This window comes from Bidens hawaiensis, unplaced genomic scaffold (assembly GCF_021521415.1).
Source record: "Bidens hawaiensis isolate Kalapana, Puna unplaced genomic scaffold, B.hawaiensis_p1.1 tig00028274_1, whole genome shotgun sequence".
Classification (NCBI taxonomy): Eukaryota; Viridiplantae; Streptophyta; class Magnoliopsida; order Asterales; family Asteraceae; genus Bidens; species Bidens hawaiensis.
Window position 1 is genome coordinate 143,691 of NW_027494610.1, and position 26,557 is coordinate 170,247.

Below are 26,557 nucleotides of genomic sequence, written 5' to 3' on the forward strand. Positions count from 1 at the left end.
ATGTCAAAAATGACATGTTTCCGCTTTACTTTCATCGTTTGTATGATCGCCATTGGCACGGTGAAAGGCAGGTGGCTAGAACTCGAACCTGGTTCAACTGGTTCCATGATCTCAGACGGGATTCATGACGTAAACCCTGAGAACACACGTGATTATCCTCGTATGGGTGCTTCTAATGTTGGAATACCGTATGCCCGAGACACATAATTAGGTTAATGTGGCTAGCCGTGTTTGATCCAAGTCGGGTCATACCCAATAACGAGTTAGACACACACCAATTATGTATTTGTTGAGATATAATCTATAAAACAAATACAGAACACGACACATTCAGAAATCGGGTTTCTGAATAATTACTTGAAAGTGTTAAATAAATTAATTGGTTAATTTATTTATTCAAATAATTATTATTGGAATGATTATTTAGACATGTGTTCTTTTATAAAATGGTTTATAAAAGATGGGGTGTTTATATATTTTATAAAGTATAAAATATATCATTTAAACATGAGTCACACACACACTCCATACACTTGGTCAAAGTTGGTAAAGTTTTGTTGGAGATTGAGTAAAGTTTACTTGACCAAAAATGAGCCTAACCATAGATTTGATTGAGATATGATCTCATATATATAAGAATGGTTCAACACACTTTCAAATATATACCACTCTCTTTCCTTCTTGTTTTTGGTTCGGCCGAAGTCAAGAAAAGAAAAGGTTCGGGTCTCGGTTTCTCGTGTTCAAGCTCCCTAACATAGCTTGGTGTGTATTGGAGGCTCGGGGTACGAACCATTTGAGGTTTTCTCCTTGAAAGCTAGCCAAGAAACATCATCATCTTCTTCAACTTCAACTACACTCTTAAAGGGTTAAGAATGTAAGTGTTTATAGCTTTGATAGTTTAGTTTTTCCGTATTATTTGATCCTTGCCTCGGGTTTCTAATATATAGATTATTGGTAATCTTACGACATGAATAAACTAGGTTGTTCATGAACACATATCATATAAACTTGTAATATATATATATATATATATATATATATATATATATATATATATATATATATATATACATATGGATACATATGTTTAAGTTTGTGATTTTCACGCTTCCGCCTTAATTAATGACTAGTTAAATGGTTAACTAAGTTTAAAATATCCATAGAAACCCAACAAATGGCATCAAGAGCCGGGATACGGGAAACTAAGCTTCGGGTTTTCGGTTTTATATTTTCCCTTTGAAAGATTTTATACAAAAAATTAACATGCATGATTTTTTGTATTTAATCTTGTTATATTTTTGGCTTTGTTCAAAAAAAAATAAATAAATAAAACCGAGCAAATGGGCCGAAGCCCAATTCGGGAGTTATTGGGCCGAAGCCCACCTCATTTGGTTAATGGGTTAACCGGTAAAGGGGAAGAAAGTTAAGTGGGCCGAAGCCCATGAGACTTTCTTTTGGGCCGAAGCCCAAGAACAAGTTATTGGGTCAAGCCCAAATGGGTTGGGCTAGGTCCGATAAGGTCAAAGGGTTTTGGAACGGGATCCTAAAACATAACGGGTTATGTTTGTTATTTATTAAAACTAGACCGAGCCGTAGACCAAAATGGATGTTTGTTTGTGGTTGATGATTGTAATTTGTAATAATTAATTAGGGGCAGTTTTGTAATTTTGTAATTATTTATTCATATGGGTATGTAATAAATAGATTATTTGTAATATCTTTATTTTATAGAATAAAAAATGTATTAGGACATTTGGTTTTGTAAAATTAAAGAAGATTGCAAAATTGGAAGTTTGGGCCTTATTGGGCCGGGTATGGTGATAATGGGCCTCACAAGCCCATTAAGGGGATTCAAGCCCAAAAGGACCTAAGCCCACAAATTGAGCCCAAATGGAAGCTTATGGAAGCTAAGGCCCAAGTTCAAGCCCAATGGATTACAACGGGGTTGAAGAAGATGCTTGACGCATTTGGATGCGGGATCAAGTGGGAGCTACAACATCCATGTGTCGTGTGTCCCTTAGGATCGGACCTAAGACACACACTTGTTTCGGCTAACAAGTGTGGTCTAACTTAGTGGCTCGTGTCTAGTATAATTGTGTATGCTTGTTAATTGATTGTTTGATTATGTGATTGTTAGATATTAGGATATCAACTTCGTCACATAGAATTAATTAACAAAGCATAAAACGGGTTCTAACAATTATCGGTAATCACGTGACACGTAGTTTAATAAAATGGATTTATTAACTAGCCGTCTCACGCCCATAATAAAATGGTTTTATTATAAATTAGAATTTTGAAAATGGTTTCAAAATAATCATGTTACTAAATGCATGTTAGAACATGATTTAAAGTTTTACAACTAGAATTATTAAAACTAAAAATCCCTTTTAAAATTAAGGATAACAAGTTAAACACCATCCTTTTGTATAACGCTTAACATATTAGTAAGCTCTTAGTGGGAAAAAGGTCACCTAACCGCGTAGAGTAAATTAATATGTTGAGGTAATATTGGCATATAAATGGGAAAAAGGTCACCTAACCGTTTGTATGTTGATATTACAAGTTGATACAAGTAGGACGACTTAAATTAGAACCATGTGAAGAGGGTCACCCAAGCATAGGGTCTAATAGGTGTTGATGGGATAAACATGCCGACATGAAATATGATTTCAAACCGGTCCCATAAACTCTAGAAGTTGCAAAAGGGTTTGCAATTGTTATGAATAACTACCTTAATAAACCGACAATGGGAAAAAGGTCACCTAACCGGAGTCGGGTTTATCGTTGGATTCTAGATTTTAATTATTAATTATATTTGGTATATATAAAAGGGTATTAATAATTAAAATAAGTAAAACACTAAAATGAACTTAATTAAAATTCTGCAGATGGCCGCACACGTCGACGACAACATAATCCCTAACGTCCAAAATGTATCTCTCCGATCTATTCTCGCTAAAGACCGTCTTAACCACAATAACTTTTCGGATTGGTTCCGAAATTTAAGGATTGTTCTAAAACAAGAAAAATTATATCATGTTTTGGAAACACCTATCCCCAACGAACCGGAAGAGGGAAGTGAGGTCGAATACATGAATTGGGTCCAACACACGGAAGATTCCATTCAAGTGTCATGCCTCATGTTGGCGACTATGGTTCCCGAAATCCAAAAGGATTTCGAAAACCATAATGCGTACGACATGATTACTCAACTTAAGGAAATGTTCCTTAAGCAATCGAGGGTTGAAAGGTTCGAAACGGTTCGAGCCTTGCATGCATGTAGAATGGATGATAATCAACCAGTTTCAACTTATGTACTTAAGATGAAAAGTTACATTGATCGCCTCGCCAAGCTCAATTGTCCCATCTCAAAAGAGTTAGCAACGGATTTGATCCTTAACTCTTTGTCGAAAAGGTTCGACACTTTCGTGTTAAATTATAACATGAACGGGTGGGACGAAAACATTGGAGAACTTCACTCAATGCTTAAAACAGCCGAGGCGAGCATGGGAAAAAGGGTTTTACCCGTGTTTGCGATCAATGAAGGTGGATCCAAGAATGGATCTCAGCCCAATCCTAAGGCTAAGGTAGCAAAAAGAAAGGGTCCTCCTGTGCATCTTAAGGGTAAGGGCAAGGCACCGGTTATGGCAAAGAAACAAAAGGTTGTGGAACCGAGGGGTCATAAGGATGATCCTTGTTTTGGTTGTGGGGAGACCGGACATTGGAAACGCAATTGCCCGGTCTACCTAAAGGAGCCAAGAGACAAGAGGAATGCGGGGCATGCCTCGGGTAATGTCTTTATGATTAATATTGAGCTAAATCTTATTTCTTCTAACACATGGGTATTGGATACCGGATGCGGAACTCACATTTGCAATTGGTTGCATGGGTTCAAAAGGAATGAAGACTTAAAGAAGGGCGAAGTGAGTCTTTTCATGGGCAACGGTGCAAGGGTGCACGTGGTCGCTAGAGGAGACTTCACTTTATCGCTTCCAAGTGGTTTGGAAGTTGTTTTGAGGAATGTTTTGTATGCTCCTAGTTTGACTAGGAACATTATTTCCGTGCACCTTCTTAGACAATGTAATTTTGACTTTAAATTTGTAAAATCAGAAATGCATGTATCATCTAATGGTATCTTTTATTTTAAAGCTGTACCAAACAATGGTATTTATGAATTGGTTCATGATAATACCTCAAATAGCTCATTATATCAAACTTCCACCAAAAGACTCAAAAAGGATTTGAGTGATTCCTACATTTGGCATTGTCGCATTGGACACATAAACAAGAATCGTGTAAATACTCTCCAAAAGAATGGTCTTTTGAAAACAAACGAGTTAGGTTCGTTTGATGAGTGTGAATCTTGTATTCAAGGCAAGATGACCAAAGAGCCTTTCAAAGGTACAAATGAAAGGGCTAAGGACTTGTTAGGTATCATACATACGGATGTATGCGGACCTCTCAAGCCCACTAGTAGGAATAGTGAAAGGTACTTCATTACCTTTACCGACGATTTTAGTCGATATGGGTATGTGTATCTAATGAAACACAAACATGAAGCCTTTGAAATGTTCAAGGAATTTCAGAATGAAGTACAAAATCAGCTCGACCGAACAATCAAGGTACTCCGCTCCGATAGAGGAGGCGAATACCTAAGTGATGCTTTTCAAAGTCATCTTAGAGATTGTGGAATTGTTTCACAGCTCACTCCTCCTGGTACTCCTCAACATAACGGAGTATCCGAGAGGATGAATCGAACATTGTTGGACATGGTTCGATCAATGATGGCACGAAGCTCACTACCACCATCATTTTGGGGATATGCGCTACTTACAGCAGCTCGTATTTTGAATATGGCCCCGACCAAAAGGGTGGATCAAACACCCTATGAAGTGTGGCATGGAAAGGTTCCATCCCTTTCATATTTAAGGGTATGGGGATGCAAAGTTTATGTTAAACGTGACACCCCAAATAAGCTTGAGGCTCGATCCATCAAGTGTATCTTCATAGGATACCCAAAGGATGATATAGGATATATATTCTATGATCCTAGTGAACAAAGAGTGTTTGTTTCACGCAAAGGATACTTCTTAGAAACTAAGTTCCTTATGGAAGGACCTAGTGAAAAGAGAGTGGAACTTGAAGAGGTTCAAGAATCACTGGATGATACACAGTTGGTCGATACTAGCTTTCAACACGAGGATGTTGAAGGTGATCAAATGGTTGATCATACACACGTTGCTCGCAGATCTAGTAGGGTTAGTCAACCTCCCGAGAGATATGGATTTCTCGTGGATGATTGCTACTTGGTCGATTCGGATGAACCGATCTCCTACAAAGATGCTATGTCACAACCTGATTGTGAAAAATGGCTTGAAGCCATGAGCGCCGAGATGCAATCCATGCACGATAACCAAGTTTGGGAATTGGTTGATCGTCCACTTAACTCCAAACTGGTTGGATGTAAGTGGGTCTTCAAGAAGAAGACCGATATGCATGGAAATCTAGATACTTACAAAGCACGACTTGTAGCAAAAGGTTTCACACAAACTCAAGGGATTGATTATGATGAAACCTTCTCGCCGGTCGCGATGCTTAAGTCGATCAGGATATTATTTGCCATTGCAGCTCATTTTGATTATGAAATATGGCAGATGGATGTCAAGACCGCTTTTCTTAATGGATATCTTGAGGAAGATGTCCATATGGTTCAGCCTGAAGGTTTTGTCGATCCATCTAATCCTGACAAAGTATGTAAGTTAAGGAAATCAATCTACGGGTTGAAACAAGCATCACGGATGTGGAATCATCGTTTTAATGAAGAAATCAAAGCATTTGGTTTCGTCCAAAACGGTGATGAGGCGTGTGTGTATAAATGGGCTAGTGGGAGTATAGTCATGTTCCTTATTTTGTATGTCGATGATATACTTTTATTTGGAAATGATATACCAAGTATGGAAAACGTTAAAGCGTGGTTAAGTAGTCGTTTCTCAATTAAGGATCTTGGAGAAGCGACATATATCTTGGGAATAAAAGTCTATAGGGATAGACAAAGGAAATTGATCGGACTCAATCAAAGTGCGTACATTGATAAAATCCTGAAAAGGTTCAGGATGGAAAACTCTAAGAAAGGTTTGGTATCTATTCCTAGAGGAACCGTGTTAAGCTCATCCCAAAGTCCTAGCTCTAAGGAAGAGCAGGATAGGATGAAGCGTGTTCCTTATGCTTCGGCAATAGGATCTATTATGTATGCAATGATGTGCACTAGACCGGACGTCTCGTATGCTTTAAGCATAACGAGTAGATACCAGCACAACCCAGGTGACAGTCATTGGATGGCTGTCAAGAATATATTAAAATACCTTAGAAGGACTAAGGATATGTTTTTAATATATGGGTCTGGTGAGGAGGAACTCGTCGTAAAGGGTTACGTGGATGCGAGTTTCCAAACTGACCGAGATGATTCTCGGTCACAGTCGGGATATGTCTTCATTTTGAATGGAGGCGCTGTCTCTTGGAAGAGTTCGAAGCAGGATGTTTTCGCGTTATCCACTACAGAATCTGAGTACATCGCCGCTTCAATGGCAGCCCAAGAGGCTGCATGGATGAAAAAGTTCATCATGGATCTAGGGATTATCTCTACCATTCAGGAGCCCCTAGAGATATTCTGTGACAATGAGGGTGCTATTGCACAGATCAAGGAGCCTCGTGCTCATCAGAAAACGAGGCACATTGAGCGCAGATTCAACTACATAAGGGATGAAGTTGAAAAGGGAAAGATATGTATTCATAAAGTTCATACCGATCAAAATATTGCGGACCCACTCACGAAGCTCCTCGATAGGCCAAAGCATGAGGGTCATGTTTGTGCATTAGGACTTCGGTATTCTAGTGAGTGGATTTAATCTGTGTTTAGTGTTTGTATAAGAACGAATGTAATGGGTATCTCATGAAAATTAATTATGTTTTAATTATTCAATGAGTTATGTTCTATATTTGCATGTTTAATCCATGAATGACTTATGTTGTTCTAAACGTCCGTAGTCGATCATACTTGTGGGAACAAGTATGAAGGTAAGACTATTATGAACCCGGATTGGTTGATATTCATGTGATGAATATAGGGCATAGGTTTGCCACCAAAGTTCATAGATATTTGTGGGATACAAATATTGGACTGACCCACTCTCAAGGATCACTGCATGGAGTTAGTGTAACTGATCATAAGTAATCCTTGAGTAAAGGCGAGTATCATTGTGTCCTTTGACCTGAGATGCATATTGGATCTGGTTTTTCATCAAGTCTGATAACTTGACTTTCTTCTTTGTTATTTCGGTAACACGATAACGTGTAAGAAAGAGCTCAGATATCATACGAGATGTCAACAAGGGTGTATGCAGTCAAGATGGGATTTGTTCCTCTTATGTGTTGAGAGTTTAGATGTCTAAGGCCTGTTAAGTTAAATCATTGAGAGAATGATCACTCTGTGTCTCTTCGATTTGACAGGACATCTAGTAACAAAGGGATGTAATGATAAGACTTACCTATATCATATCAAGTATGGACTTGAAGGGGATGATGTTATTGAATGGCACTTAGTCAAACACACTAGGGATGGTGACCTGTTGTTAGGCGGTATTCACCATTAGCATTAACTTCCCATGAGTCTCGTGCAAGTGGGAGATTGTTGGAATACCGTATGCCCGAGACACATAATTAGGTTAATGTGGCTAGCCGTGTTTGATCCAAGTCGGGTCATACCCAATAACGAGTTAGACACACACCAATTATGTATTTGTTGAGATATAATCTATAAAACAAATACAGAACACGACACATTCAGAAATCGGGTTTCTGAATAATTACTTGAAAGTGTTAAATAAATTAATTGGTTAATTTATTTATTCAAATAATTATTATTGGAATGATTATTTAGACATGTGTTCTTTTATAAAATGGTTTATAAAAGATGGGGTGTTTATATATTTTATAAAGTATAAAATATATCATTTAAACATGAGTCACACACACACTCCATACACTTGGTCAAAGTTGGTAAAGTTTTGTTGGAGATTGAGTAAAGTTTACTTGACCAAAAATGAACCTAACCATAGATTTGATTGAGATATGATCTCATATATATAAGAATGGTTCAACACACTTTCAAATATATACCACTCTCTTTCCTTCTTGTTTTTGGTTCGGCCGAAGTCAAGAAAAGAAAACGTTCGGGTCTCGGTTTCTCGTGTTCAAGCTCCCTAACTTAGCTTGGTGTGTATTGGAGGCTCGGGGTACGAACCATTTGAGGTTTTCTCCTTGAAAGCTAGCCAAGAAACATCATCATCTTCTTCAACTTCAACTACACTCTTAAAGGGGGTTAAGAATGTAAGTGTTTATAGCTTTGATAGTTTAGTTTTTCCGTATTATTTGATCCTTGCCTCGGGTTTCTAATATATAGATTATTGATAATCTTACGACATGAATAAACTAGGTTGTTCATGAACACATATCATATAAATTTGTAATATATATATATATATATATACATATGGATACATATGTTTAAGTTTGTGATTTTCACGCTTCCGCCTTAATTAATGACTAGTTAAATGGTTAACTAAGTTTAAAATATCCATAGAAACCCAACATCTAATTCTTCAGTATCCACAACAATGTTGTATGGCGAGAAGAGGTGCCAGAGCGTCTATGGTTTCTTGCCATGTGCGGACACTATGTCGGAAGGGGTGTTCCTAATGATTATGTATACGTATATGATTATGTTGGGGGAAGAATGGATGCATAAAGGAAGCCAGACTTTATTTTTGTTACTAGGAGATGTCAACTTTGGTGCTAGTGTTTTCCGGGTGCTAATGGCATTGCCTAAAATCGTCTTAGTTATCGGTATGCTTATCAACTTCATGGTTGTAGATAGACATCATATACATACTTATATGTGACTATAACAATCAAATTTGGTGAACATAAGTTATAATCAAACCTTTTTGCAACTTGACACTTTCTAGGAGTGGTATTGTGGCCTACTTTTTTTTTAATTTATTTTCTTCTTATTTTTTTTAAAGTTTTTGCCACTAGACTATTTTTTTTATAATATTTGCTACACTTTATTTATTATATATCATTTATTATGACTGAAATTATTTATTAAGTCAACTCATCATTCATATATTTATATATCCAATTAATTGCATCTTAGGGCCTTAATCTTTATTAATTATATTAGAAATTCCTAAATTAAGAGGTTTGCAACAATTTATGTTCTTTACACTAAACGCAATTAGAATTTTCAGTTAAATCTATGTAACAAAAAACTCCAACTTAGCATTAGTAACTCAACTATTAGCCTAGTTACTCAAGTTATTTATACGTTTTTTTCAAGTTAAGATCTACTTGTACCAGATCTTAATTTATATATGTGTGTGCGTGTGTGCGCACGCGAGAGAGAGAGAGAGCGCGTGTGTTAATCGAGTAATCCATTTCATGGAATTAGTTATAATTCTTTGACGGGTTGAGTAAGCCTAAACCCGTGTCGTTGATCTCAAAGCCTAATATAGACAACGGGACAGATATTTGTGTATGAGACCAAGTATCTTGTTAACTTTAGAAATTTTTGTAGGTTGGGGATGGGTATCGGGCTATGTGCTACCCGAATATTGACTTCAATAAAGGAGTTGACATCTAAATGTTTTCTTGTTGCAGTGGGAGGTGTAGGTTCTTCGAAATCAGCCGCACAAAATCAAGTGGATTTCGGTGTGAGCATATATGCAGGATCAACCCTCATCACTCTCACGTTCATATGGGGGCTTTGCATGATATTAAAGAAGGATAAGCTTCCCAGAAAAGAGAAGATACATGGAGACGGACACCAACAAGACTCATCAAAAAGCTTGCCTCATAAACACATATTTTCAATTCTGAATGGTTAGATCATCAATCATGCATCTATATTATTTATTCATAAATTGGTGGCAAACAACCTATTAAGACCGATATGTGATTCCATGTCGGACATTATTTAAAAAATTAACAAGAAACACCCTCGACATTGAGCCACTAGCTCGACTTCTATATATGATAAAAACCCAACAAAACCACTAAAAACCGAAAATAAATTACTCAAAGTCCTTACTTTCAAGTCTTCGATTTCCTTGGTCCTCATCTGAATCAGCCCATTCTGACTCAACCCAAATTAAGCCAAGTAGCCAACACTCTCCCGTAATTTGGATCATGATCTACTTGACCACATGTCAACAATTCCCAGTAGACCCCATAATTCCCAAGTCAGCATTTCATGTTCTTCTTCATGTTTCAATTCTGATTTTGTATCATGTTCACTTTCTAACCCATCAGCAAAGCTCCTCAGCAAACCCTATGATTTCTTACCTGGAAACTCCTATTACTTGCACATGAATAAGAGTAGAGTTGGTTCATCAACTTCGCTTTGAATTAAATGTGATTCTTCCCTTTTGTGTTCCTAGTTAGGACAGGCGTTTGCATAGTGATCGTACTTCTCAAACACATAATATGTGACTTACCACTTTTGTTACATGGTTCCTTGTGATCATTGATTGTGTTGTTAAGACTTTCCCTGTTGTTAAGTCATTTGGTCGTCTGAACTTGAACTACGTACCACGCCCTTGATTACGATCTTAACAATCTGATCGAGTAACAACAATCCTCTGTGAACTTCACTTTTTTCACATGCTTGAATTCTTTTTTCGTATGCTATGATCCTACCTATTGCTACTTGAAAAGGGATGCTTTATAAATCTACAATTTTATACAATAGAGGCAACAATATGTAGAAAAGTTTTGGGACAGATCCAAGAAATTTCCTGACTGGTTTGGTTTCTTTAAATGTAAACCCAAGGCTGTTTGCCTTCGACATCAATTCACTCAAACGTCCAGCGAAGTCTTTGATCTCCTCTTCAATATTGCTTCGTTTTTAACGCCTTAAAATCAAATTGTAGTGTTGGCAGACGAGCCTTTTGAACTCCATCAACGTGAACATAGCATACTTTGAGAGCATTCAGATCTCCTTGGCGGTGGTATACTTATGCGACTTAAAGAAGAAGTTCCTCTAAAATCTCTTTGTACATGACCGCTATGGCCATATTATTTTTTGGGTCAACAATCATTCCAACGGCTGTATTGATCACTTCCCATATTCCATGGACATAAAACATCGCTTTGATCTTCACAGTCCACATGGTGTAGTTAGTTTCCATCAGAATTGGGCATGGAAACGGGATTGACTTGTTCTCCTTCACTATTAAAATCTAGTTCGCTAGAACTTCTATATACCATGATACTAACTTGTTTTGCCTAGTTGACCGCTCCCTGTTGAAGAAAACGACTAACAAAAAACAACCCATCTTTCTCTGCGAGTGCCTTAAGGCTAAATCAACTAACAACTCCTCTTGCTAGTTTCTAGTTGCTTTATTCTTGATCTTTCTCCCACACCTCTACACTAATTGTTAGAAATTAGGCCGAGAACAAACACACGTGATGTTGAGCAATTTGCCTCACTCCTTTTTATTATGATAAAAACTAAAACAAAACCACTAAGAAAAATAAAAAATAAATGACTCTTAAGTTCTTTTCTCTTGAGTCTTCTACTTCCTTGACCCAGGTGTGAATCGAACCATTGTTGACTTGATCCAAGTAAAGCCAACACCCAAAACTTCAAGTGGCTAATCCTATGCTCCAATCAGTTGCAAACAGTCAAAACCGGTTTAAGATCACAAAATGCATGTGGCTAATCCAAAACCATCTGGAATTAACGGTGGGGACTAAACATGCAACCTCGTTCACAAATGTGCAAATGAAGTTTGCAATATTAAAATCTAAGGACCAAACTTACAATACGGTCAAATCAGATAACCATTTAAGCAATTTTCTCTTTTAATTATATATTCTCACTTGCAACATGGATTCAAAACTAAATTAATTGTTTTTTCTACTTTTTTTCATCTTACCACAACTGAAACGATCATAAAATTTGGGATAGTTTTGCGACAAAAATTAATTATATATACCTTCTCCATAAAGTGGCAACAGGTTCCCACAAAATTGAAACAGTCGCAAATTCTAAGCTGAAATTTTGAATTTATTATATTTTCCACAAATTTGTGGCCACTTTTAAGTTTTAATTTTTATTTGTTAGCTTTTTTGTTATTCGGCCACTTTTAAGTTTTAAGTTTTGACAGTTATATTACTGTTCATTGTTTCTATTCTAGAATACATATTTGTGTAATTGTGATTTATAGATGTACTTTAATCCTTGGTAGATGATGGTGTAAAAATTGACGAAACGACGGGGAATATGGCCTTAATCATGCTTCTATCATTGATTCCATTCACAACCATTGGACTAGTAGCTTTAATCAAAAGTCCGACCATGATTTTACTATCCCTCGTAGCATCATTTGGGTCACTAGCCATGTACTTTGGTTATCAGGTAACTACAACCGCCATGCATTTTTTTCATAACGATGTGTGTAAGAGCATTCACATCCCACACTCTATGCCGTTCTTATATCTAAACGGAGAATAATATACTTGTTCACTTATTTAGCTTCAACGTCCCATTCTTCACATTTTAAAAAATAAAAGTAGAGAGTAATAGTAACTCTCTATATATAGTAAAAATTATAATAAAAATCATTACATTTTCTCTTTTATTTTCAATTAAATAGTATTTTTTTATATATTTATCATTACATTTTCTCTTTTTAAATCAAGAATACATTCCTGGGAGAAAACCTTCCCGTATTGGGCACTCACAACCACTTTCAAAAAGTATTAAAATATTTTGAAGGGTGGATAGTAACTTTTCAGATATAAAAAAAATTACAATATTTTTTTTCTTCTTCACTCATAACACCCTAAACCACTATTTATGTTATAAAAGCCCCACTCACATATTATAGGGAATAGGATGTGAACGGTCTAACTATCCATCATTCACGCGTGCATATATAAAAAAGAGAAAAAATTAATAAAATATATGTTTGTGAGTAAGATATAGAGAATGAGACGTGGAAATGGTTTAAAAATGTAAACAAATTTTAGAGAAAATTGTGATTTTAGTTAAAATATATAAATAGAGATGAAGAATGAGATGTGAATACTCTAATGTATATTATTGATCCAATTATTGTTTATAATTTCTGGATGGTTTGTCGTAGATTTGCAATTCATGGGTCCAGGCCAGGAGTTTGGCATACTTGAAGGAAGGAAAATTGCAAATTCGATTCTTTTATCATATTCAGAAGCTTGCCAATGACAAACTTCTTGACGAACATGGAAACACTAACATTGAAGCATTAGACCGGTATTAACAAATTCTTTTTATTACTATTTTGTTTTTTTTTATTGCGTGATAAAATGTTTGCCTCATTGCAGTTGGCACATTTGCTTCCAAAATTTGAAGCGGGCAATGTTAGTCCCAACTCACTTATGTCGAGGCTGGCAAGTGTGACTTCTCCTGAAGTCACTTTTGGAAAGTGTGGATTTTAAATTAGAAACATTAACTTTTAACACAAAAAACAAAAACTAATGTAAATACAATTACAGTGTTTTCGATAGAGCCGACAAAGATAACGACGGCTGCATAATACATGCTAAACTTGAAGAATTGATTAAAGATTTCGACTTAGAGAAAGACGAAATCTCCGATGACTATGCCAAAACGGAGATTTTGAACCAGTTCGATGGTGATGGTAGTCGAATGATCAACCGGGAAGAGTTCAAAAAGGGATGCACTAAATGGCTGGATCAATGGAAGAAGGACAACAGATCATTTGATAAATCCCATTACAAAAATCTCTGGCAACAAGTATGACACGGGTTTGTTTATAATATGGTATGGAACTGAAATTAACAATATTAGATTTTTTAAACTAGTTCCATTTTATATACAGGTTCATGAGATAGAAATCTTAAACATGCGTGAAATGGAAAAAATAATGTCAAGAATCTTGAAACACGGGATTGAAAACCATGAACTAGTGAAAGTAAACGGAAAAGCTAACAAAGAAAAGATCAGGGAGTAAGTACATTCTCGATCAATAGTTTAATTAATTCCCTTTTCGAGCATGTTAATAGTTGGATGATTTATGTTTCATGCCTTTATACAGGTTATTTTTGCCATACTTCCAAAATAGTGACAACAGAATATGTCAAGAAGAGCTAAAAAATTTCCTTGCGAGTGTTGATTTTGGAGGGTCATTGGAACCAAAAACAATCTTAGAAAAAATAGAAAGAGATTTTCACCAAAATGGCATTCATAATACCATGGGGAAAGATGAATTTGTAAATTGGTTCAGTAATTGGATTGATAAGGCTATTAAACATGATCCTAACATCAAAGATCCAAAACAAGCTATAGCATAATTTGTTGATGTAAGTTAAACGATTTAAGCTTGGTTTAGTGTTAGTCGCTTTAAGATGGTGTCTTTAACTTCTTAAAATTCGTAATCCCAAAAGTTCATTTAATAATTCCTGTTATTATAATCGTTGGCCACAAGTATGAGATAGTGTTTTATAATATGGTATGAGACTGAGATCAACAATATTCCATTTTTAAACTAATTCCGTTTTGTAAACAGGTTGATGAAATAAAAATCTGAAACTCGCATAAAATAGAGAAAATCATGTCAAGAATCTTGAAACAAGAGATTGAAAAACATGAACTAGTGAAAGAAAATGGAGAAGCTGACAAACAAAAGATAAAAGAGTACCCACTATCTATTTTCAATCAATTCCCTTTCCAAGCTTGTTAAAAGTTGGATGATTTATGTTTCTTCTTCTTTATACAGGTTATTTTCGCAAGACTTCAAACATGAGAACGTAATACATCAAGGCGAGTTAGAAAAATTCATTGAGGTTGACTTTGGAGGGTCAATGGATCATAAGACAATCTTTGAAAAAATAGAAAGAGATTTTTACCAAAATGGCAATCATAATACCATGTGGAAAGATGAATTTGTAATTTGGTTCAGTAATTGGATTGATAAGGCAATGAAACATGATCCTAACACCAAAGATCCAAAACTAGCGATAGCAAAATTTGATGAGGTAAGTTAAGCGATCTAAACTTGGTATATAATTGGATTTTTTTTCTTTTCCGAAGTGGATTGTTTTGAAACAGCCTATGAAAATCAAAATCATTTTTATGGGATTTGAAAAACGGGTTAGTCGCTATCTAAGATAGTGTCTTTAACTTCGTCGTAATCTCAAACATTCAGACGATTGAGAAAATGGTTGTCTTTTTAGTTTTTATAGTTAAAACATAACGACAACTCTAACACACGTAAGCCGCTCTCTTAGATAGCAGCAAGCCCATAATTGAAAAAGAAAAGGTACCCTTTCTTCATCAAACTTTTTAAAACAACCATTTTGTTTAAAGAGAAGGGGTAGAGGACATGTAAAGAGAAGACAGACGACGAATCCTGTTAGATCCGTAGAAAACATTACTATAGAGGGGAGGAGGAGTAGAGGACGACCGAAATTGACTTGGGATGAGAGGATTAGGCATGATTTGATAGACCTAAACCTCTCCGAGGACATGGTTGAGGATAGGAATTCGTGGAGAAGTAGAATTAAAGTTAAGGATTTTTAGAGAGAATTGAATACCTTAGGGCTTAGACTTAACTTATTTAGTCCACATACCATAATGGTATTTCCCTTGCATATATTATTATTATTATTATTATTATTATTATTATTAGCTTTTATATAGCTGTTAAACTGTGATCTTATTATTAATATTATATAATAATATTAATATTAATATTAATATTATTATAATTAGTAGTAGTTTTTATATAACTGTTAAAATTTGATTTCCTTTATTTTGCTTTATTTTCCTTTATTTTGCTTCATACGCATGTTCTTAGAGCCGAGGGTCTCTCTGGAAGCCACCTCTTTATTCCTTTGGATAGAGGTACGGTGTGCCTACATCCCACCCTCCCCAGACCCTACTTATAGCTTTGCTGTCGGTGGGATTTTACTGGGCATGATTGATTGATTGATTGATTGATTTTGTTTAAAAAAAAAATTAATATAATCATGATTTCTATCATTTTTTTCAACGTGATTCATCTTTCTACGACTTAATTTACAGGACTCATGGGCAGAAATCAACAGACCCTACATGATGAAACTTAAAGAAAGCAATGTTTATCTTGTGTTTGGTATCGCAGTCATGTGGATGATTTCAGGGGCATTCATGCAAAGTATCCAACAGTTCTCAAACGCATCCAACATACCTTTACCCTTGACTTCATTTGTTGTGATACCAGTTGTCATGAACGCTAGAATGGCAGTCACATCATTCCTTCTTGTAGGACCGCGCGTCTCAAAGAATGCTTCTTTGATACTTTCCGAGGTTTGTACATTTTATCAAACAAAGCTTCAAGAGGGTGCGCGGTGGTAAGCGTGTTATCCTCTCTCACACTTCTTTTTTGCCTTTAACCCTCTTTTTTGAAGAGGTAGGTCCCAGCAGAGCCCAGTTGGACCCGCAAGACTCACCTTGAACAGGGACGTCTGCGCAACGACCAACTGCTCCAGCAGGACCCACCATGCTCAGAGAACCTTACGCGCAGTACGCCAGCTGTACCCGCAGGGAAAGCCTCCCAATGGTGAAGTACCCCGCCTGTTCCCTTAGTTGCGGATACAAGCCATCAGGGAAGGCTACCCGCACTAACAGCAAGGCTACACGCACAAGGCACTAGCTACTTCAGTAGTCACATGAAGGAATGAGCAAGGCGTGAATACTCCCGCCTAAATGAGCCAGTCCGTATGATTCTGGAAGATCTTTTGTACTATACCTACTAAGGTATGGGCAGAACAGACGATTTGACCAGAACAACCCATGAACCAATCACAGGGTGACAGCTCACCGACAACAGTACGAGGAGGAGCACCCTCTAGTACTGTTTGTCACTATTAGCCGCTGCCTACTCACCAACCCTTACGATGGGACGTGCGCAGCCTACAGTTGGTGGAACAGTGCGCAGCCGGCAGTAAAGGAACAGTGTACAGCCGACCTTATTACTGTCGGCCGTAACCTATCCACCCACCAGCATGGCCTGTGCGTTGTCCACTGTTGGTAGAACAGAAATACTATTTAGCCGGCTGTACCTTCTAGGAAACCTACCTTCGGCTATAAATACTCCAACACCTTGGAATGGTAAGGACATCATCTGATATCTCAATATTATCTAGCAATCTCTTAATATACACTTATATTCAGAGCAATCTAGTCTGATTCTCACGCCGGAGGGTGGTCACAAGGAGGAACCCCCCCCCCTTCTCAGTGACGAGCTTACGGTGTCTGTTTTGCAGGTCCCCTGAAGAACAAACCTTCTCTGCTGGACCTCATCCTCGTGGGAAACATTACTTAACCCCCAGATTATCCGTAATCTGCCCGGGTTTATCTAGTGTTTCTTCATTGGCGCCATCCGTGGGACAAAGCTAGAACTAATCCTTAGTTTTTTCAAAATTTCTGAAGAAATGGTTAACGTTACTCCGGTCCAAAGGTCAGTAATCGACCAAGAAACCCCGGTAACCACAACCCCAGCAACTGGGGGGAACACCGGCGGTTATACAAATCTTACGAACACTACCCCGGTTACCCAAGCCGGGGCAAGTGCAGTAAATATTCCACTGGGGTTCACTGATGCCCAGTTGGAAAAACGAACGAGGGTCCCTCGCCAAACACTAGATCAAGTTAAGGCGTGGGCCGAGGCACGTCAGAAAGAGTTCCAAGCTGAATTGGATGAACGCTTGCGTTCAGTTCAACAGGCTGACGAATTCGGCAGTACTCGCCAACACCTCAATATGAACAGTGAGTGCGAGTACTCAGACGATGAGAGGGAAGAATCCGATACCGACGCAAACCCTCGCCATAAGGCGAAAGGGAAGCGTAAGGAAACGGACTTCCAACCAAAAAGGAATTTTGGGGAAGCCTTTAAACCAACGAATGCGGAGAGAAACCCGCGTGACTTCTCCAAAACCTTTAGACCAACTGCTACAAATGCAGGAAAGTCGAAGTTCGCAAGGGACATTGCGGAAGCAATCGCCCCGAGAAGTGCCAAACAAATGTCCAACATTGGCACTTACGATGGTCTATCCGACCCAGACGACCACTTGAACAGATTCATTGCGGGGGCAACCGTCAGTAACTGGACGGAACCCACGTGGTGTTATATGTTCCAGATGACTCTGGTTGGAGCGGCCAGGGCATGGTTCGACCGTTTACCGGTCCACCATATTTATGATTGGGCGGACTTTCAGAACAAGTTCAGCCAGCACTTCAGCCAGCAGAGGAAATATACTGAAGAACAGTGGACGATCCTCAACTGCGTTAGAGAGGAGGATGAATCTTTACTAGACTTCATCACTCGCTTCAACTCCAAAAAGCTAAGTCTCGGCAACATAAGTGAAGATCTTGTTCGCGCCGCTTTCATCCAGGGCGTCGAATACCCAGAGCTTATCCGCACACTGACGGGTAAGGATGGCATGCCATCAACATGGGATGCCATCATGACGGCGGCCAAGCGCTTTGCCGAGACGGAGAAGCAGCTGGGAAGGGATCTTCCCCAGAGTACACACCTCTACACGCAGAGGACTAGAGAAAACAATGTTCGGATCGCCCGGCAGAACAAAAAGAGGAAGCTAGGTATCTGGCAGTCAAGGGTAAACTTTGACACCTCATCCAGCTCTCACCCTCTTGTTGGCGGAAGAAATCACACACACCCTTCAAGCCAAAAACACCGGTGGACGCCACTCACCAAAAGCGTCACGGAGATATTTGCCACTGAAAAGCTACCATGGCCAAAAGCTCCAATGATCCGGCAGCGACCTAATGCGGATCAGAGCAAATCCTGTGACTTCCACGGGACAAAAGGTCATAGTACGGAAGAGTGTACATCCTTGAAGGATATTGTTGAAGCATTCGTCAAGGATGGAAGACTGGCACACCTGGTGGCATCAATCAAGAAGGGAGGAAGGAACGACAACCGGTACCGAGGCAACGGACGAAAGCCCGTTGACATCAGCATCAACATGGTTCATGGCAAAATCAGAGGAAGAAAAAGGCGAACGACAGAACCATGTGCGTGGAAAGAAGCTGAGGTGCGCTTCCCGCGAGTGCCAGGAGGACCCAGCAAAGAAGGCCTTATCGTCATCAAAAGCCAGCTGGGGCACTACATCACTTCCCGCACTCTTGCTGACAACGGCGCCTCGTCAACGGTGATGTACAGGCAGTTCTTCGACAAGCTAGATGACGAAGACAAAGAGCGCCTGGAAACGATCTGCGCCTCGATGGAAGGGTTCGATGGCAGCACAAACACCCCCCCGGGCATCCTATCTTTCCCCGTCACTCTTACGGACGGGAATCACTTACGCACAGAAGACGTGGACTTTGTCGTAATGAGGAAGCCACACCACACATACCACACAGAGACGGGATGGCAAGATTCAACGCCATGGTATCCTCAGTCCACGGCATGATGGGATGGCCAACAGCTGAGGGTGTAGCGATGATCACCGGCATTCCCCAGAATTTGGTGAGCGATAACGGCACCAACTTTGCTGACAAGAAGCTACAACGGTGGCTGAAAGATCTTCAAATCACCCACACCTTTACCTCAGTGGCACACCCGCAAGGTAATGGTGAGGTGGAAAGAGCAAATAAGAGCATCGTTGAAGGCATAAAGAAAAGACTCTTGGAACACAGATCCGGCTGGGTGGACGAGCTTCCGCACGTCCTTTGGGCAAACAGAACACTGAAGAAGGCCAGTACGGGAGAAACCCCGTTCAGCCTCACATATGGCACTGAGGCCATGGTCCCGGTCGAAATTGGTTTACCCTCACCAAGGGTCTTAATTCAGCCAGAAGACAATGATGCGGAAAGACGGTTGGACCTTATGCTAACCGAGGAACGCAGAGACTTAGCCGCAGTGCGTGAAGAGAATTACAAGCGACAAATGCAAAAGTACTACAACACGCGGGTAAAACTCTGCAACTTCAATGTAGGAGACTACATACTGCGTAACAACGAGGCTTCGAACCAAGAACGCCCAGGAAAGCTGGCCCCGGTCTGGGAAGGGCCATACATTATCAAAGAAGTCCTTTGGAAAGGGCGCATACCGGCTCGAAAGGCTCGATGGCACTCCCATCCCAAGAACATGGAATGGAGCTCAATTACGCAAATGTTATATGTAGATCAATTCCAAACTTGTAAAGAAAAGGCCTAGAGCCACTTCTAATGGAAATGATTCTCCTTTCACAATGTGTTGATAGCCTTACCTTTATACTTATGAACTTCTCACACTGATGTGCCGGTATTCACCGCATAAATGGGGGAAGAAGTAAGTCGTTACGTGTGGAAGGCGGCAAAACCCGCATAAACACAACGCTAAAAATCTCAAGTTTTAAGGAAACCTACACGCAGGTCAGATGTAAGTAAAGTTTAGCCATCCTTATAAGTGCAAGTGACGGTCTTACCCGCACAATCACGAACAAGGAAGCAAAACTTCAACCTATCATCTACCACGTCCAAAGGTTAACTTATTCTGAACACTTAGAAAATTTCAAAGGAAAAGATGAGAAAAACTTCCACGCAGGTCGGATATAAGTAAAGTTAAGCCATCTTCTAAGTGTAAGTGACGGTCATACCCGCACAATCATGAAAGAGGAAGCGAAACAAACTTATAATTTACCACGTTAAAAAGTTAACTTATCTAAGTACTAAAGAAATTGCTAAGTTAGATCAAAACATGCGTAAAATAAACAAGGCAAAGAACAAACACAATCTTTATTCCATCAAATTCAAATATTACAAAGATAGCTATACAAAAGCAAAAATCTACGCTAATGGTGGAAAGGGATCTTCAGAATCAAGCTTCAGGACCACTTCCACTTGGACCCGCTCCATCAGTAGAGCGTGGTGGTTCAAGGAAAGCTTTAAGGACAGCTAGCCCATCATCAGCAGCAGCGACTTCGTTCACCTTCTCCACCACCGGATGCGGGAAGGCGGCATACTGATTCACTGCTTGGTCGTAAACAGCTTCAGTATCAACATTGTACAAAGGGAAGTTGGAAGGCGGGATGCCTTTCTCAACGAACCCTAGACCAAGCAAGAAGCCGGCCTTTTCCCCATCCTCATGAGAAGCGTCGAGGGCTGCGCTCATAGCATCGTCATAAGACGTCTCTGAGAAGACCCGATGCACAACCTACAAGAAAATATATAAGTATCAGAACATTTTCTATTTACAAAGAAAAGCGTAAAGACATGAAAAGCTTACCTGAGACAACGCTTCTCGAAGAAGCCATTCCTTGGCAACCAGAGCTTCTTGGAGGGCGGCTTGAGCTTGGGTACAGGCGCGTTCAGCTTCACTTTTATTAAGGTTGGCAAGCAACACTTCCTTTGCAGCAGCCTCTTCGACGCCCTTTAGCTTCCGCTCAGTATGGTCAAGCACCCCCCTCTGGTCCAAGATCTCCTGGAGCTTTTTGGCGTCTTCCATCGCCAAGGCATCATGAGCCTGCTGGAGAGCCTCTAATTTGGCTTTAAGCTCTTCATTCTCCACGCGTAGAGGCTCAGCAACAGCTTCAGCCTTGGTGGCCCTCTCGGTTGCGTTCCTTGCAGTTTCCTTAGCCAGCCGAAGCTGTTCATTAACAGCTTGGGCAGCCTTGGAACGGGCCTCGAGTCGAGCCTGAACTTCAACCTCGAGGGCCTTGAAGGCCTTCTCCTTTTCCGCAGCCACTGCGGAAAGCCTTTGGTTCTCCTCCCGGACAGCCCGCGCCTGAGCCACTTCTTTAAGGCGAGCTGCTTTTAACTTGTCGTTTTCACGACAAAGCAGCTCGACGCGCGGCTGCATCCGGGCCAGGAGAACCCGAAGCTCATTGGTTAGCATACCCTCCTGGTAGCTAGCCATGGCTTCCCCCAATGCACCACTGGGAGCAGCGTGACGAGCCCATTCCACGCACTCCACAGGGGTGCGAAGGGTTGTTCCTCGGCGAATGTTCCATCGTGGAACATACACTTCATTGGAATCCGACACTGCAAAAAACATAAAGCAGTTAGGAAAAGATGATAAAGAAAAAATATATATAAAATGGGCCAAAAGAACCCTACGCACCTGTAGGGTCAATTACAGGCCGATAGCCGCCAAACCCATCACCTGAACCCAAGGGAAATCCATCCAAGAGGTCAGGCAGATGGGAAGGAGGCAGAGGTTGGCGAAAAGCCCCATGCATACCTGACGGATCGGCCGTCGTTGCCGATGACGGAGGCATGGTAGAAGCCGCCGCGGAATCCGCAGCAAAAGTAACCGCCGGCTCGGTGAAAGATGCGGTAAAAACAGCACTCACAGCCGGCGGTGACGTCATCACAGCTGGAACAGTCGGCTCAGAGTGAGCAACTGAACCAGCGGAAGCAGGCGCAGGCGCCTGGGTCGTCGCCTCAGGTAGGCTGACCAAGCCTACCGTCATTGGCGGAGAGGTACTCCTCTGCGCTCCACCCTGGAATGCGTCAACATCCACGCCTGCACAAAGAAGATAAGTGTTAAATGATATATATTAAGCTATGAAGATAAAAGCTAAAGGAAGTTGTACTTACGGGTTTTCTTGAGCCTAAAGGTACGGAGAGGCGGGGACGAACCCGATGGAGCCGGCCTCTTTGCGCCGCTCACCGTCGTCTTCTTTAGCTCTCCGGAGGTGACAGTCGCAGCCTCCGGAGTGGTGGTCTTATCACCACCGGGATTCCCCGCCACCTCTTCGCTCTCGGTCTCCGAATCAGACCGAGGCGCCGGATCGGCAGTGGAGGCCACCTTCTCCTTCCCCTTCCCGCCGGCCGCCTTCTTCTTCCGCACCAACGGAGGACCATCTGCGGATTCCTCATCAGAACATACGATTACAGGAATTCCAGCAGAGGTTTCAACATTGAGGGGTCGAGGGTCGAATAGCGCCTTACCTGGCCGCCTGGCGCTAAGGATCTCGTGGCCTAGCGGATAGACCTCCACGAACCGATCCGCCGTTTGTTCTAGGATGGGCAACTCGTTCTCGTCTAGAGCGCGAGTACCCATCCGAACGGGACCGTCAGCCTCCCGCGGGTTCAGGAGCAACTGCAAGTCATTCCCCTCTGAAATAAACAGAAAAGTTAGAAGAGATTCTAAATCAACAAAAAGAAACAAAGCATACCGTAAGGAACAGAGTTCGAACCGTATTCGAGGACGATTGGGATCTTATGCGCATCCGCATCCTTCCACACCCGGCTCATCCCCAGCATCACCATCCCGGACTCCGCAAACCGGTAGACCGGAGATTGGACTCGGGATATCTTCGAAAACCATTCCGCCTCCTCGTAGTTGGAGGCGTGAAGGCTGGGAAGTGCTTTCCCGTTCTTAAATTTCATGGCAAGGGGGATGGCGCGAGCGGAGATGTAGAAGAACTCTCGCTTCCACGAGCGAAGACTGCGCTCGGTTGCGCAAATCTTCAAACCCTTAATCCGGGTTATCAACGTGTACCACCCTTGGATGCACCTCCAAGTGTAGAAGGTCATCAGGCGGTCAACATAGGGCTCAATGCCCAGAATCCGGCACACCCACTCGAAGTGCCGGATCTTGGCAATCGCCATCGGGTGCACCTCGGTCAGGTGCACACCGTGCCTCTCAAGGACACGGTAAACAAACTTTGTCAATGGGAACCTAAGATTCCCATAAACAAAGAATGCAGCATAAACCCCGATCTTGCCTCTAGGGGCATCATACACCGTCTGGTGGGGTTCAGGAAACTCAGGCTCGAGAGACTCGAGCATGAACTTCCTGACGATATACTGATACAGATCGCCAGGCAGAGCACACTGGCACTCGCTAGCAGTACTCTTGTCATCGGCTGTAGATTCGAGATCACGAGACGACATCTTGCAAAAAGAAAGAAGAAAACGATTTCAAGAGAATGCTCGACTGAAAGATGAGTATTCGCCGGAAATCGTTCTTAAGATGAAGAGAAGAGTGAAAGTGTGGATTACAAAGAACCTTCTCCCCCTTTATATACTAATCGCAATTAATGCGGAGGAGAGAGAAATCGAAGGTGCAATGAAACTATGACACGTGGCAAAAAGCAAGCTGGCAACAGCTGTTGAAAGGACGCGTACCATTAATTTCGCGGCCACGCGCCCGAAATATCGCGCCCACGCGCCTGAAAAAGCGTCTGGAATGACCATGTACTGTCACGTCACCATAACTTCCTGCACGACCTGACACAGTCTGAAGAAACCGTCGCACGACGTTTCAGAGGTTTGGACTGTTCTTATCATTTCACCAACTCTTCGAATTTCTAAAAAAAAAAAAAAAAAAATTCAAAAAAGATTCAAAAGTAGGCGGGAAAATACCCCTTGCCTTGGTAACCAAGTAACCATAAGACGGGTGCGGGTACAGTGTCAAGGCAAAACCCTTCACATACTTAGCACCCGCAGGGAATTGACACCAGGAATACCTTGGGAATAAAGTAACCGTAAGACGAGTGCGGGTACAGTGTCAAGGCAAAACCCTTCACATACTTAGCACTCTGCAGGGAATTCAAACCAAGAAGGATCTTCTGGGCCATGCTTGCGGAAACGGGAATAACATCCCCGCATGACGGGAATGTCGAGAACTATATTGTTTGAAACTCCAAGATGGAATTGGTGGTTTTAGCATAATTGATCACTATGTTGAAAACTATCAAAACCCCATGGAGAATCCACACAAGTGGGACTCAACGCTCCTGACTTGCGAGAAGGTTACAAACCTACCCGCTTCATACCCTAAGATCAAGCAGAAAAGTCGGGAATTTCTGCGTGACATCAGGAAAACCGCGGGAAGAATCACCACGGAAAACCTAAAAACTAAACCCCTTTCAAAACCCCTTGCTAAGTCCAAAAGTTCACCTCACTTATTAATAATTCATGAGAAGAACATTGGACTGGGGGGACTTGAAGAGGTAGGTCCCAGCAGAGCCCAGTTGGACCCGCAAGACTCACCTTGAACAGGGACGTCTGCGCAACGACCAACTGCTCCAGCAGGACCCACCATGCTCAGAGAACCTTACGCGCAGTACGCCAGCTGTACCCGCAGGGAAAGCCTCCCAATGGTGAAGTACCCCGCCTGTTCCCTTAGTTGCGGATACAAGCCATCAGGGAAGGCTACCCGCACTAACAGCAAGGCTACACGCACAAGGCACTAGCTACTTCAGTAGTCACATGAAGGAATGAGCAAGGCGTGAATACTCCCGCCTAAATGAGCCAGTCCGTATGATTCTGGAAGATCTTTTGTACTATACCTACTAAGGTATGGGCAGAACAGACGATTTGACCAGAACAGCCCATGAACCAATCACAGGGTGACAGCTCACCGACAACAGTACGAGGAGGAGCACCCTCTAGTACTGTTTGTCACTATTAGCCGCTGCCTACTCACCAACCCTTACGATGGGACGTGCGCAGCCTACAGTTGGTGGAACAGTCCGCAGCCGGCAGTAAAGGAACAGTGTACAGCCGACCTTATTACTGTCGGTCGTAACCTATCCACCCACCAGCATGGCCTGTGCGTTGTCCACTGTTGGTAGAACAGGAATACTATTTAGCCGGCTGTACCTTCTAGGAAACCTACCTTCGGCTATAAATACTCCAACACCTTGGAATGGTAAGGACATCATCTGATATCTCAATCTTATCTAGCAATCTCTTAATATACACTTATATTCAAAGCAATCTAGTCTGATTCTCACGCCGGAGGGTGGTCACAAGGAGGAACCCCCCCCCCCTTCTCAGTGACGAGCTTACGGTGTCTGTTTTGCAGGTCCCCTGAAGAACAAACCTTCTCTGCTGGACCTCATCCTCGTGGGAAACATTACTTAACCCCCAGATTATCCGTAATCTGCCCGGGTTTATCTAGTGTTTCTTCAGCATCCAACATACCTTTACCCTTGACTTCATTTGTTATGATACCAGTTGTCATGAACGCTAGAATGGCAGTCACATCATTCCTTCTTGTAGGACCACGCGTCTCAAAGAATGCTTCTTTGATACTTTCCGAGGTTTGTACATTTTATCAAACAAAGCTTCAAGAGGGTGCGCGGTGGTAAGCGTGTTATCCTCTCTCACACTTCTTTTTTGCCTTTAACCCTCTTAAAGAACACATATCCAGCGAAAGCTGTGTTTTACGAAAAAAAAAGAAAAAAAAAATTAATAAAAAAAAAGACTTAACCAATATGTATGACCGTAGTTGGTTTATTATATGCAGCTTTACAATGGATTGGTGATGAATAACCTTCTGGGATTGTTCACATTGCTCGCTATTGTGTATTTGAAGGGATTATCTTGGACCTATTCGAAAGAGGTGCTAACCATCATGCTACCTTGCGCAGTTGTTGGCTTATTCGCTTTAAGGCGTCAAGCATACCCTCTTTGGGCCTCCATCTTTGCGATTATTCTATACCCAATCTACGGATACCTTTATTGTGTTTTGGGATCTTAGAAGTATTT

The 26,557-nt window shown here is 41.0% G+C and overlaps 1 pseudogene; it reads left to right on the forward strand.

Moving 5' to 3' along the window:
* Positions 1–26,557, forward strand: LOC143576737 (sodium/calcium exchanger NCL-like; annotated as a pseudogene).